Source organism: Phocoena phocoena, chromosome 10 (assembly GCF_963924675.1).
Source record: "Phocoena phocoena chromosome 10, mPhoPho1.1, whole genome shotgun sequence".
Taxonomy (NCBI): domain Eukaryota; kingdom Metazoa; phylum Chordata; class Mammalia; order Artiodactyla; family Phocoenidae; genus Phocoena; species Phocoena phocoena.
This window is the reverse complement of record NC_089228.1, coordinates 58,971,891-58,985,788: the sequence shown is the minus strand read 5'-3', so window position 1 is coordinate 58,985,788 and position 13,898 is coordinate 58,971,891. Positions and strand designations below refer to the sequence as shown.

General features: G+C 35.4%; 1 protein-coding gene across 2 annotated transcripts in view; it reads left to right on the top strand.

Moving 5' to 3' along the window:
• KHDRBS2 (KH RNA binding domain containing, signal transduction associated 2) overlaps positions 1-13,898 on the top strand; it is a 690,124-nt gene that overhangs the window by 255,097 nt on the left and 421,129 nt on the right. The window lies entirely within an intron of this gene.

The following is a 13,898-nucleotide window of genomic DNA, read 5'->3' as shown; positions in this document are numbered from 1 at the left end:
TTAAAATTAAGATATGTATGTGATAAAAGTAATTTTCACTCAAAATAAACACTTGATTCTATTATGGCTTTAATTAATTGAAACTATTATTAACATTCACTACATGAGCTATAGCTTTTTAATTAAAATCAAAATTAGAACTCTTTCCTAAACAAACTAATGTTTTAAAAATACTTTCAATTGCTGAATGTTTGGATCATGGTTTTTATTTCTCTTTAAAATAGTTCTACTATGAAATTGATGTTTTAACCTGAATTATCCAGATTATTTAAGTATCTACTTTGAGTTGAAAACTAACCAATATATCTTTAAATGAAAACAATTCATTTTTAAGATACAATATTTTGGCCCCAAATTTTTCCCTTTTTTGCTTCCTTGGTATGCTTTCAACCTGTCCTCCCATCCTAAACCCTGTTTAAATGAAAACAATTCATTTTTAAGATACAAGTTTTTGGCCCCCAATTTTTCTCTTTTTTGCCTCCTTGGTATGCTTTCAACCTGTCCTCCCATCCTAAACCCCATTTCTACACCCCATCATTACAACATTCTTCTTTGGTTATCTCTATATCTATGCAGATCTGTTTTCTATTTTAGTCCACTACTATTAATCAAATGTTTCATTTGTAATGTTTAAATTAATTCCTTCTAAACTATATTAATGTTATATTTTACAAAACAAGTTTATTACATTAATCTTTAAGTCTATTCCTTAAATACTGTAATAATAACAGTAACTAATGTCTATCATTTGTTTTTTCTGTGTCAGGGACTATGCTATGTGTATATAATCCAGTTTAATCCTCAGAACCCTGTGTGAAATGTTCCTATTACACAACATGTGAAAATTGAGCTTTAGAAAGGTTTAGAAAGTTAACCAGGGCCACCAACTAGTAAGTGGTAGGACTATACTAATTTTTATAATACTACTACTAAATTATTAATAACATAGATAAATAGGCTTTGCTCCAATTTTAAATTGTACTAAATGCATCATTTTAGTACATCATTTTGTACTAAATGCATAGACAAGAAAGCAAATGGACTAGAAAGCACATCGAGTTGTGATAAGTGCTTATGTAGGTAATGGAAGTCAGGTGATCTGATAAGGATGCTCTATTTAGGGGAAAGGTCTTTAGGAAAGACCTCTCTGAGATTTGGCACTGAAGGGTGAGATACCAGGCTGACTCATAAGAAGGAGTCAGCACCTGAGGGTCAGGAACAGACCATTCCAGGTAGAGGAAGAGCTAAAGCAAAGACCAAAAGGAAGGTACCTGCTTGGTGTGTCTGAGACACTTAAGTTTTCCTTGAATGTAGTGGGTAAAGAGGGAAGTGTTACAAGATGAGGTCAGGACATTAGCAAGGCTGAGGTCAAGTAGGATGTTTAAGCCAGAAAGAAGAGTTTGGAGTAGAAATGTTATATGAGCCCAAAGATCTAGGGACAGGTCAGTTCCTTGTTCAAGTCAAGAAACATTTATTAGATGTCATTTTCCATTTTCTTATTTTATGTGAATATCCCCTACCACTTTCTTCCTTTATGTTTATGTAAATATTGTCCTAAATCTGTTGCTACATCATTTTAAATCTGTGCTACTCTTAGAAACAGTTCTAACAACTTTATATTTGCTAAACTCATTTTCTCATAATACATTTGAGAAAGTTTATGAAGGGAATGCAAATAATAAACTAAAACAAATAGTAATAAATAATATATAACTAACATTTACTGAGCACTTAATATGTGTCAGGCATTGCTACAAGTGCTTGGGAAGTCTGTTACCAAATTTAGTCATCACAACAGTCCTAAAACATAATTTCTAATAAAAATAAGAAATCAAGACCAGGAAGCTAAAGGAGCAAGTGTGTGAGCCAAGATTATTATTGGCGTCACTGTCACTGGACCAAATGTGGAACTGAGTATCCAGTAATATATTTGCATAATTCTTCTGGTCAAAAAGCAGAAAACAGTTCTTCAAGGGGGACAAATACTTTCTTAGTACTATATAATAAAAGGATTTTCCCACATGAAGTATTATTTAGGGAGTATTGTAACACCATATTTCATTGATTTTTATCATGCATATTCACATTTCCACATTTCTAATTGATGAATATTACAGTCATGAAAAAGCAAGCAGCAGTCATGATATAGTTGTTATTATCTATGAGCTTCAAAACTTGCAGAATGCCTGTTTGGAAGAAAGCCCTGGGGACAGCAACGAAGCAGTCTTTTAGGAAATGCTGAGTCATCAAACATTCCTGATGGCAATGAGCACACCATGTGGTGGGATAGACACATCGATGGCCCCTGTTCTTCCCCTTCTCTACATGTACTCCCTCTGCGATGTCACTCTGCAGTGCCTTCCCACGGTGGGGATGTTAGCCTGCCCCCACTTTAGCACTGGGCCCTTGTTTTGACTAGTGGAGAATTAGTGTACATGATGCAAACAGAGGCTTGAAAAGGAGCTGTTCTCTTTTTTTTTTTTTGTCTAATTTATTTATTTTTTTAACATCTTTATTTTTATTGGAGTATAATTGCTTTACAATGGTGTGTTAGTTTTTGCTGTATAACAAAGTGAATCAGCTATACATATACATATATCTCCATATCTCCTCCCTCTTGCATCCCCCTCCCACCCTCCATATCCCACCCCTCCAGGTGGTCACAAAGCATGGAGCTGATCTCCCTGTGCTATGCGGCTGCTTCCCACTAGTTATCCATTTTACATTTGGTAGTGTATATATGTCCATGCCACTCTCTCACTTCGTCCCAGCTTACCCTTCCCCCTCTCCGTGTCCTCAAGTCCATTCTCTAGTAGGTCTGCGTCTTTATTCCCGTCCTGCCCCTAGGTTCTTCATGATCTTTTTTTTTTTTTTTTAGATTCCATATATGTGTCAGCATACGGTATTTGTTTTTCTCTTTCTGACTTACTTCACTCTGTATGACAGACTCTAGGTCCATCCACCTCACTACAAATAAGAGGAGCTGTTCTCTTACATATACACCATCAATGTGAGAACATTCCTAGTGTAGCCTGAGGGAAGATGAGACATGTGGAGATGACACACACACACCCAAAGCCAATCTCTACCAGCCAGTAGCCAGCTGACCCCAGACATCTAAGTAAACCTAACCAATATCAACCAAGCCAACTAGCCAGCACCCAGCTGAGTACAGATGTACAGGCAGCAAAGGTTTACTGTTGTATGCCTTTGAGTTTTGTGCAGTTTGTTATTCAGCAAAAGCTAATTGATACTTATGGGGAAAAAAACAGATATCAATGATTCCGAGTTGAAAAGTTATTCAGAAAATTCATCTCTGAATGTGAAAACGTTTTGGGAATACCTTAACCACTTTATTTTGTTAATATTGAAAATTTTGCATTTGTTACAAATCTGATTAAAACAAATCTGTCTAAATAAATCTAAAAGGGCTCTGTCAATAATATAAAATAAAAATTCTGAGGAAGAAATAAGCAATGTTTTGAGGTTCAACTGCAGCATTTTTTTTCTTTTTTAGTGGTGCATTAAACATAGGTAGGCCTTACAACTGATAGTACTCTTATATTATTATATGTAAGAGTGTGATTGTGTCACATCCTTATATGTTTCTTACCCTGAAAAGCAGGGGCCATCTCATATGTATTATTGGATAATCAGACCTAGCCTTGTGACTAGCACATAATTAAGTGAATAAATATTTTCCATTTGTTTCTAGAGGACAAGAACCTTACTTATCGATTAATTAGCGAGCTCTCCTCATTGTCACTATCCCTTTCCACACGATTGAATGGACTTCAGTGTTAAAGTAAAAAGTTATCAATTATCTCATCTCCTATTAATATTGCAGGATGATATGAGTCATAAGAAGATTTTGGAGATTGACAGAAAAATTAATTTTAATTATTTCAAGATAGTTTATTGGATGTTAAGTTTAATATGAATAGAAATAAATTTACTTTGTATCTGGAAAATCACTAAAAAAGCACTCTACATGAAATGCTTGTTACTGGTTGAATGTCACTAAGCTACATAATTGTTTACTTTCAGTGATTATTTTCATGTGTATTGTGTCATTGCTTTGTAATGTTGATTCTTAGTATAGTATCTGTGTTTGTCAATAGTGTCACTTGATTTTTCATGACAGGTTTAGTCAGTATTGCAGGAAGATAAATCCATTTCCACATGACTTGTTCTGCATTCTAGGTGCTCCTTGAGTTCAGCATCCTGTTATGATCAATTCTAATCATTTCCTTCACACCAGCCTAGTTGCACGTTTTTAGGAGGAACTGTAAATTATCAAAACATTACTTTCCTTATATGCTGGCTTATTATCTAATAATGAGCTCTTGACTGGAAGCCACAAAGTGAAGAACTGCATGGGTAAATCAAAAATACAGAACCTTAAAGTGAGAATCTATAATAACAGGGACAGGTGTATTTATTTTTGGAACACTGGAGGTGGAGTTAAATACTCCATTTTCTTTGTTTATAGGTTTTTCTTCATTATTTTTTAGAAGGTGAATTTCAAAAATACAGTTATTTGTGATATGTGCTGTGTAATAGTTTAACAGAACTCATGTATTAATACTTAATGAAAACTAGTAAAAATATTTGTTCATCTTTGTCCTTTGTCATGTCTTCCTATGTGTTGATTTACAATTATCAATCAAATTTTATATATACATTTGTTAATAAAATATTTTTTTTGCATAAGCCTAAGAATCAGCTATATTATATATTAATTTTCAAGAAGGACTTTGATTACTTTTTAAAAGAGGTCTAGGGACTGTTAGATTTAATATAAAGTTAATTGCACATAAGATTAAGAAAACTCTACTTTCTCATTCTATGAGGTCATGAGTTCTATTGTAATGCACAATGATTGATACAATTGATCTGGACTGCTTTTAGGGAAAAATTATGTGAAGTCAAAAGTCTCCAAAATGATAGCTTTGCAGGTGATGGTTTAGGAAGTGATATTCCTGATCTTCCCTGTCCCACTGCTCACCATACCAGGCCTTCCAGACCATTGCAATTCCTGATGTCTCCATTAAGCCTTGTACAGTATTTTACCTACTTTGATTTTTACCTCCTATTCATTTCTGTTCACATAAAGGTACTGTCACATAGTAGTTTCCTTGTTATAATTTTATTTTGTCACTCATTCATTTTACATAATTTTTAAAGTAAAGCTGTAAGCTTCTAGATGACGAAGGTTATGTTTTAGATGTATGTATTATATAGCAACTTGTCAGAAAGAAGCAGCTGTATTTAATGTGTGCAAGAAGAGAGATATATTCCCTTTTTTAGGTTCAGCCTTATGGGATAGGTGGCTGCTAGTCAGAGAATGTTAACTCTGCAGTTTTATTACAGAGGTCTTCCATTTTTATCTATTTTCCCAGGTTGTGAAAAATTATGATAACGAATCTTCAATATTGCGCTTAGGTAATTGTGTAGGCGTATCCTTTAGTCCTTACAAGAATGCGATGAGGTGGGAATCATTGCCCTATTTTACAGAGAAGGAATTTGAGGATTTTTGAAACATTAACTTGTCATATGTCAAGTTATAACTACTGGATGGCAGATCTGGGACTTAAAATCAGGTGTGTTTAAGTGCAGAGGTGTGTTCTTAATCCACTATAAGTCTTGTCAGTATAGCCCTCTATGCTGACACAAAAAGTTTGGTAAATCAGAATGGAAATTCATTACTTTAAACTGGGAAATTTAAACTTTCAAGTGAAGATTTTCTGACAAACTATTATCCTTTAGAGACTTTACACTTTTGTTTGTATTAATCATTAATGTGGTTTTCAGTATCATATTTTGTGTAGCATGTACATTTTATGATTGCATCTGAGGGAAAAGGAAAGTTTCAGCAAAACACTCCGTAGAAGGTAGGCTTGTTTTTATCAGTTTCAATTTTAGGGGCTTAACATTTGATGATTCCTTTCCTAAGTCAGATACCGTGTGCTATTTAGAAATGCAATTCTGCTCTGTATTGATTATAGTTCAAATTCATATACTTGTAATAAAGATAAGGATAACCATAACAGTTAACTATTGAGCACTATTGTAAATTCTGTACACATATTTCTTTTACTCCTCACAAAATTTCTAGTGAGATAGTTACTATAACTGTCCTCATTTCAAATAAGCAAGTTAGTCTAAAATATATAAGGTAAGTTACTCATTCCTTTTAAGTGGAAAAACTGAAGCATTTGACACTTTTTATTATGCCTTGCTAAGGTAAGTGTAATAAAAATCTAGCTAAAAATCTATACTTTATTTGCTTTAGGTGACCCTAAATGTAAGCAATAGTCTTAAATGAGAACTTTTGTGATGAAATACATAGTAAAATTGTATGATATTTCAATCAGAATGTATAATTATTTCAACTATATCATTTGAAGAGCTCCGTGGCTATTTATAGTCAATGCTTGGCATTTGTTAATGCAAAATTAGGAATTTATTTCTGCCTGGTATTTACTTTTGCAGGTATTCTCTACTGGATTTTGTCATTGCACAGTAGAGTTAGCATGACATATATATTTTAGTTTCATTGTTTCTCCAGCATCAAATATGCTTTTAAGAATATATGAAGACATAAATTGGCAAATTTTTTTTATTTTTAATGTATGATATTAAAGGTTTGACTTAAAGAAAAGCTTCACCATTGATTGAGCATTCAGTTTACAGCCACTAAACATACCTGCAGTGAATTTTTGTTGATATTTCCTAAAGAGTTGAAGAGGTAGTGTGTGTTTGTTCCTTATTAACATAGCTGTATGTTTTAATGGTTTTCTACAGAATGTTAATTATATGTTTCACTTTCTATTTTTGAAAGGTAATAAATAATACAACAAATTAAAAATTCATGAGACCATAAACATACATAAAATGTGGTCTGGGCATCAATTTTCATACAACTGATGAGTTAGGCAGAGAAGAAAATTCATGAATTTTTAAAAAATATGTGAAGTATGTACATGACAAAAAAATTAGAGTTGTAAACAACAAAACAATCTTCCTCTGACTCTTTCAATCTACCAGTCCTGCAGATATAATTATAAAATCTGGACAAAATACTAAAAGAGAAACTATAGTAGTTCCCCCTTATCTGTAGGGGACACACTCCAAGACCCACACTGGAGGCCTGAAACTATACCAAATCCTGTATATACTATGTTTTTTCCAACACATACATGTCTATGGTAAAGCAGGAACAGTAAGAGATTAACAACAATAACTAATAATAAAATAGAACAATTACGACAGTATACTGTAAAGAATGTTATGTGAATGTAGTCTCTCTCTCTCTTAAAGTATCTTTTTTTTTTTTACATCTTTATTGGAGTATACTTGCTTTACAATGGTGTGTTACTTTCTGCTTTATAACAAAGTAAATCAGTTATACATATACATATGCTCCCATATCTCTTCCCTCTTGCGTCTCCCTCCCTCCCACCCTCCCTATCCCACCCCTCCAGGTGGTCACAAAGCACCGAGCTGATCTCCCTGTGCTATGCGGCTGCTTCCCACTAGCTATCTACCTTACGTTTCGTAGTGTATAGATTCCATGCCTCTCTCTTGCCTTGTCACGGCTTACCCTTCCCCCTCCCCATATCCTCAAGTCCATTCTCTAGTAGGTCTGTGTCTTTATTCCTGTCTTACCCCTAGGTTCTTCATGACATTTTTTCCCCATAAATTCCATATATATGTGTTAGCATATGGTATTTGTCTTTCACTTTCTGACTTACTTCACTACTATGACAGACTCGAGGTCTATCCAACTCATTACAAATAGCTCAATTTCGTTTCTTTTTATGGCTGAGTAATATTCCCTTGTATATATCTGCCACATCTTCTTTATCCATTCATGCGATGATGGACACTTAGGTTGTTTCCATCTCCAGGCTATTGTAAATAGAGCTGCAATGAACATTTTGGTACATGACTCTTTTTGAATTATGGTTTTCTCAGGGTATATGCCCAGTAGTGGGATTGCTGGGTAATATGGTAATTCTATTTGTAGTTTTGTAAGGAACATCCATACTGTTCTCCACAGTGGCTGTATCAACTTCCATTCCCACCAACAGTGCAAGAGAGATCCCGTTTCTCCACACCCTCTCCAGGATTTATTATTTCTAGATTTTTTGATGATGGCCATTCTGACCGGTGTGAGATGATATCTCATTATAGTTTTGATTTGCATTTCTCTAATGATTAATGATGTTGAGCATTCTTTCATGTTTTTTTTGGCAGTCTGTATATCTTTTTTGGAGAAATGTCTGTTTAGGTCTTCTGCCCATTTTTGGATTGGGTTGTTTGTTTTTTTGTTATTGAGTTGCATGAGCTGCTTAAAAATTTTAGGGATTAATCCTTTAACAGTTGCTTCATTTGCAAATATTTTCTCCCATTCTGAGGGTTGTCTTTTGTTCTTGTTTATGGTTTCCTTTTCTGTGCAAAAGCTTTGAAGTTTCATTAGGACCCATTTGTTTATTTTTGTTTTTATTTCCATTTCTCTAGGAGGTGGGTCAAAAAGGATCTTGCTGTGATTTATGTCACAGAGTGTTCTGCCTGTTTTCCTCTAAGAGTTTGATAGTTTCTGGCCTTACATTTAGGTCTTTAGTCCATTTTGAGCTTATTTTCATATATGGTGTTAGGGAGTGATCTAATCTCATACTTTTACATGTACCTGTCCAGTTTGCCCAGTACGACTTACTGAAGAGGCTGTCCTTTCTCCACTGTACATTCCTGCCTCCTTTATCAAAGATAAGGTGACCATATGTGCGTGGGTTTATCTCTGGGCTTTCTATCCTGTTCCATTGATCTATCTTTCTGTTTCTGTGCCAGTACAATAGTGTCTTGATTACTGTAGCTTTGTAGTATAGTCTGAAGTCAGGGAGCCTGATTTCTCCTGCTCTGTTTTTTGTTCTCAATATTGCTTTGGCAATTCGGGGTCTTTTGTGTTTCCATACAAATTGTGAAATTTTTTATTATACTTATGTGAAAAATACCAGTGGTAGTTTGATAGGGATTGCATTGAATCTGTAGATTGCTTTGGGTAGTAAAGTCATTTTCACAATGCTGATTCTTCCAATCCAAGAACATGGTATATCTCTCCATCTCTTTGTATCGTCTTTAATTTCTTTTTTTTTTTTTTTATGCGGTACGCAGGCCTCTCACTGCTGTGGCCTCTCCCGTTGCGGAGCACAGGCTCAGCGGCCATGGCTCACGGGCCCAGCTGCTCCGCAGCATGTGGGATCTTCCCAGACCGGGGCACGAACACGCGTCCCCTGCATCAGCAGGCGGACCCTCAACCACTGCGCCACCAGGGAAGCCCCATCTTTAATTTCTTTCATCAGTGTCTTATAATTTTCTGCATAGAGGTCTTTTGTCTCCTCAGGTAGGTTTACTCCTAGATATTTTATTCTTTTTGTTGTAATGGTAAATGGGAGTGTTTTCTTGATTTCACTTTCAGATTTTTCATCATTAGTGTATAGGAATGCCAGAGATTTCTGTGCATTAATTTTGTATCCTGCAACTTTACCAAATTCATTGATTAGCTCTAGTAGTTTTCTGGTAATCTTTAGGATTCTCTATATTATCATGTCATCTGCAAACAGTGACAACTTTACTTCTTCTTTTCTGATTTGGATTCCTTTTATTTCCTTTTCTTCTCCGATTGCTGTGGCTAAAACTTCCAAAACTATGTTGAATAAGAGTGGTGAGAGTGGGCAACCTTGTCTTGTTCCTGATCTTAGTGGAAATGCTCTCAATTTTTCACCACTGAGGACAATGTTGGCTGTGGGTTTCTCATATATGGCCTTTTTTATGTTGAGGAAAGTTCCCTCTATGCCTACTGTCTGCAGGGTTTTTATCATAAATTGGTGTTGAATTTGGTTGAAAGCTTTCTCTGCATCTCTTGAGATGATCATATGCTTTTTCTCCTTCAATTTGTTAATATGGTTAATCACATTGATTGATTTGCGTATATTAAAGATTCCTTGCATTCCTGGAATAAACCCCACTTGATCATGGTGTATGATCCTTTTAATGTGCTGTTGGATTCTGTTTGCTAGTATTTTGTTGAGGATTTTTGCATCTATGTTCATCAGTGATATTGGCCTGTAGTTTTCTTTCTTTGTGACATCCTTGTCTGGTTTTGGTATCAAGGTGATGGTGGCCTCATAGAATGAGTTTGGGAGTGTTCCTCTCTCCACTATATTTTGGAAGAGTTTGAAAAGGATAGGTGTTAGCTCTTCTCTAAATGTTTGATAGAATTCGGCTGTGAAGCCATCTTGTTCTGGGCTTTTGTTTGTTGGAAGAATTTTAATCACAGTTTCAATTTCAGTGCTTATTATTGGTCTGTTCATATTTTCTATTTCTTCCTGATTCACTCGTGGCAGGTTGTACATTTCTAAGGATTTGTCCATTTCTTCCAGGTTGTCCATTTTGTTGGCATAGAGTGGCTTGTAGTAGCCTCTCATGATCTTTTGTATTTCTGCACTGTCAGTTGTCAATTCTCCCTTTTCATTTCCAATTCTATTGGTTTGAGTCTTCTCCCTTTTTTTCTTGATGAGTCTGGCTAATGGTTTCTCAATTTTGTTTATATTTTCAAAGAACCAGCTTTTAGTTCTATTGATCCTTGCTATCGTTTCCTTCATTTCCTTTTTTATTTATTTCTGATCTGATTTTTATGGTTTCTTTCCTTCTGCTAAGTTTGGGTTTTTTTTTTTTTTAAACATCTTTATTGGGGTATAATTGCTTTACAATGGTGTGTTAGTTTCTGCTTTATAACAAAGTGAATCAGCTATACATATACATATGTTCCCATATGTCTTCCCTCTTGTGTCTCCCTCCCTCCCACTCTCCCCATCCCACCCCTCCAGGCTGTCACAAAGCCCCAAGCTGATATCCCTGTGCCTTGCGGCTGCTTCCCCCTAGCTATCTACCTTACTACTTTTGTTAGTGTGTATATGTCCATGACTCTCTCTCGCCCTGTCAAACCTCACCCTTCCCCCTCCCCATATCCTCAAGTCCATTCTCCAGTAGGTCTGCGTCTTTATTCCTGTCTCACCCCTAGGTTCTTCATGACATTTTTTTCCCTTAAATTCCATATATATGTGTTAGCATATGGTATTTGTCTTTTTCTTTCTGACTTATTTCACTCTGTATGACAGACTCTAGGTCTATCCATCTCATTACAAATAGCTCAATTTCATTTATTTTTAAGGCTGAGTAGTATTCCATTGTGTATATGTGCCACATCTTCTTTATCCGTTCATCCCATGATGGGCGCTTAGGTTGTTTCCATCTCCAGGCTATTGTAAATAGAGCTGCAATGAACATTTTGGTACATGACTCTTTTTGAATTTTGGTTTTCTCAGGGTATATGCCCAGTAGTGGGATTGCTGGGTCATATGGTAATTCTATTTGTAGTTTTTTAAGGAACCTCCATACTGTTCTCCATAGTGGCTGAACCAAATCACATTCCCACCAGCAGTGCAAGAGTGTCCCCTTTTCTCCACACCCTCTCCAGCATTTATTGTTTCTAGATTTTTTGATGATGACCATTCTGACTGGTGTGAGATGATATCTCATTGTAGTTTTGATTTGCATTTCTCTAATGATTAATGATGTTGAGTATTCTTTCATGTGTTTGTTGGCATTCTGTATATCTTCTTTGGAGAAATGTCTATTTAGGTCTTCTGCCCATTTTTGGATTGGGTTGTTTGTTTTTTTGTTATTGAGCTGCATGAGCTGCTTGTAAATTTTGGAGATTAATCCTTTGTCAGTTGCTTCATTTGCAAATATTTTCTCCCATTCTGAGGGTTGTCTTTGGTCTTGGTTATGGATTCCTTTGTTGTGCAAAAGCTTTGAAGTTTCATTAGGTCCCATTTGTTTATTTTTGTTTTTATTTCCATTACTCTAGGAGGTGGGTCAGAAAGGATCTTGCTGTGATTTATGTCATAGAGTGTTCTGCATATGTTTTCCTCTAAGGGTTTGATAGTTTCTGGCCTTATATTTAGGTCTTTAATCCATTTTGAGCTTATTTTTGTGTATGGTGTTAGGGAGTGATCTAATCTCATACTTTTACATGTACCTGTCCAGTTTTCCCAGCACCATTTATTGAAGAGGCTGTCCTTTCTCCACTGTACATTCCTGCCTCCTTTATCAAAGATAAGGTGTCCATATGTGCGTGGGTTTATCTCTGGGCTTTCTATCCTATTCCACTGATCTATCTTTCTGTTTTTGTGACAGTACCATACTGTCTTGATTACTGTTGCTTTGTAGTATAGTCTGAAGTCAGGGAGCCTGATTCCTCCAGCTCCTTTTTTCGTTCTCAAGATTGCTTTGGCTATTCGGGGTCTTTTGTGTTTCCATACAAATTGCGAAATTTTTTGTTCTAGTTCTGTGAAAAATGCCAGTGGTAGTTTGATAGGGATTGCATTAAATCTGTAGATTGCTTTGGGTAGTAGAGTCATTTTCACAATGTTGATTCTTCCCATCCAAGAACATGGTATATCTCTCTATCTATTTGTATCATCTTTAATTTCTTTCATCAGTGTCTTATAATTTTCTGCATACAGGTCTTTCGTCTCCTTAGGTAGGTTTATTCCTAGATATTTTATTCTTTTTGTTGCAATGGTAAATGGGAGTGTTTTCTTGATTTCACTTTCAGATTTTTCATCATTAGTATATAGGAATGCCAGAGATTTCTGTGCATTAATTTTGTATCCTGCTACTTTACCAAATTCATTGATTAGCTCTAGGAGTTTTCTGGTAGCATCTTTACGATTCTCTATGTATAGTATCATGTCATCTGCAAACAGTGACAGCTTTACTTCTTCTTTTCCGATTTCGATTCCTTTTATTTCCTTTTCTTCTCTGATTGCTGTAGCTAAAACTTCCAAAACTATGTTGAATAAGAGTTGTGAGAATGGGCAACCTTGTCTTGTTCCTGATCTTAGTGGAAATGCTTTTAGTTTTTCACCATTGAGGATGATGTTTGCTGTGGGCTTGTCATATATGGCCTTTACTATTTTGAGGAAAGTTCCCTCTATGCCTACTTTCTGGAGGGTTTTTATCATAAATGGGTGTTGAATTTTGTCGAAAGCTTTCTCTGCATCTATTGAGATGATCATATGGTTTTTCTCCTTCAATTTGTTAATATGGTTTATCACATTGATAGATTTGCGTATATTGAAGAATCGTTGCATTCCTGGAATAAACCCCACTTGATCATGGTGTATGATCCTTTTAATGTGCTGTTGGATTCTGTTTGCTAGTATTTTGTTGAGGATTTTTGCATCAATGTTCATCAGTGATATTGGCCTGTAGTTTTCTTTCTTTGTGACATCCTTGTCTAGTTTTGGTATCAAGGTGATGGTGGCCTCGTAGAAGGAATTTGGGAGTGTTCCTCCCTCTGCTATATTTTGGAAGAGTTCGAGAAGGATAGGTGTTAGCTCTTCTCTAAACGTTTGATAGAATTCACCTGTGAAGCCATCTGGTCCTGGGCTTTTGTTTGTTGGAAGATTTTTAATCACAGTTTCAATTTCAGTGCTTGTGATTGGTCTGTTCATATTTTCTATTTCTTCCTGATTCAGTCTTGGCAGGTTGTGCATTTCTAAGAATTTGTCCATTTCCTCCAGATTGTCCATTTTATTGGCATAGAGTTGCTTGTAGTAATCTCTCATGATATTTTTTATTTCTGCAGTGTCAGTTGTTACTTCTCCTTTTTCATTTCTAATTCTATTGATTTGAGTCTTCTCCCTTTTTTTCTTGATGAGTCTGGCTAGTGGTTTATCTATTTTGTTTATCTTCTCAAAGAACCAGCTTTTAGTTTTATTGATCTTTGCTATCGTTTCCTTCATTTCTTTATCATTTATTTCTGA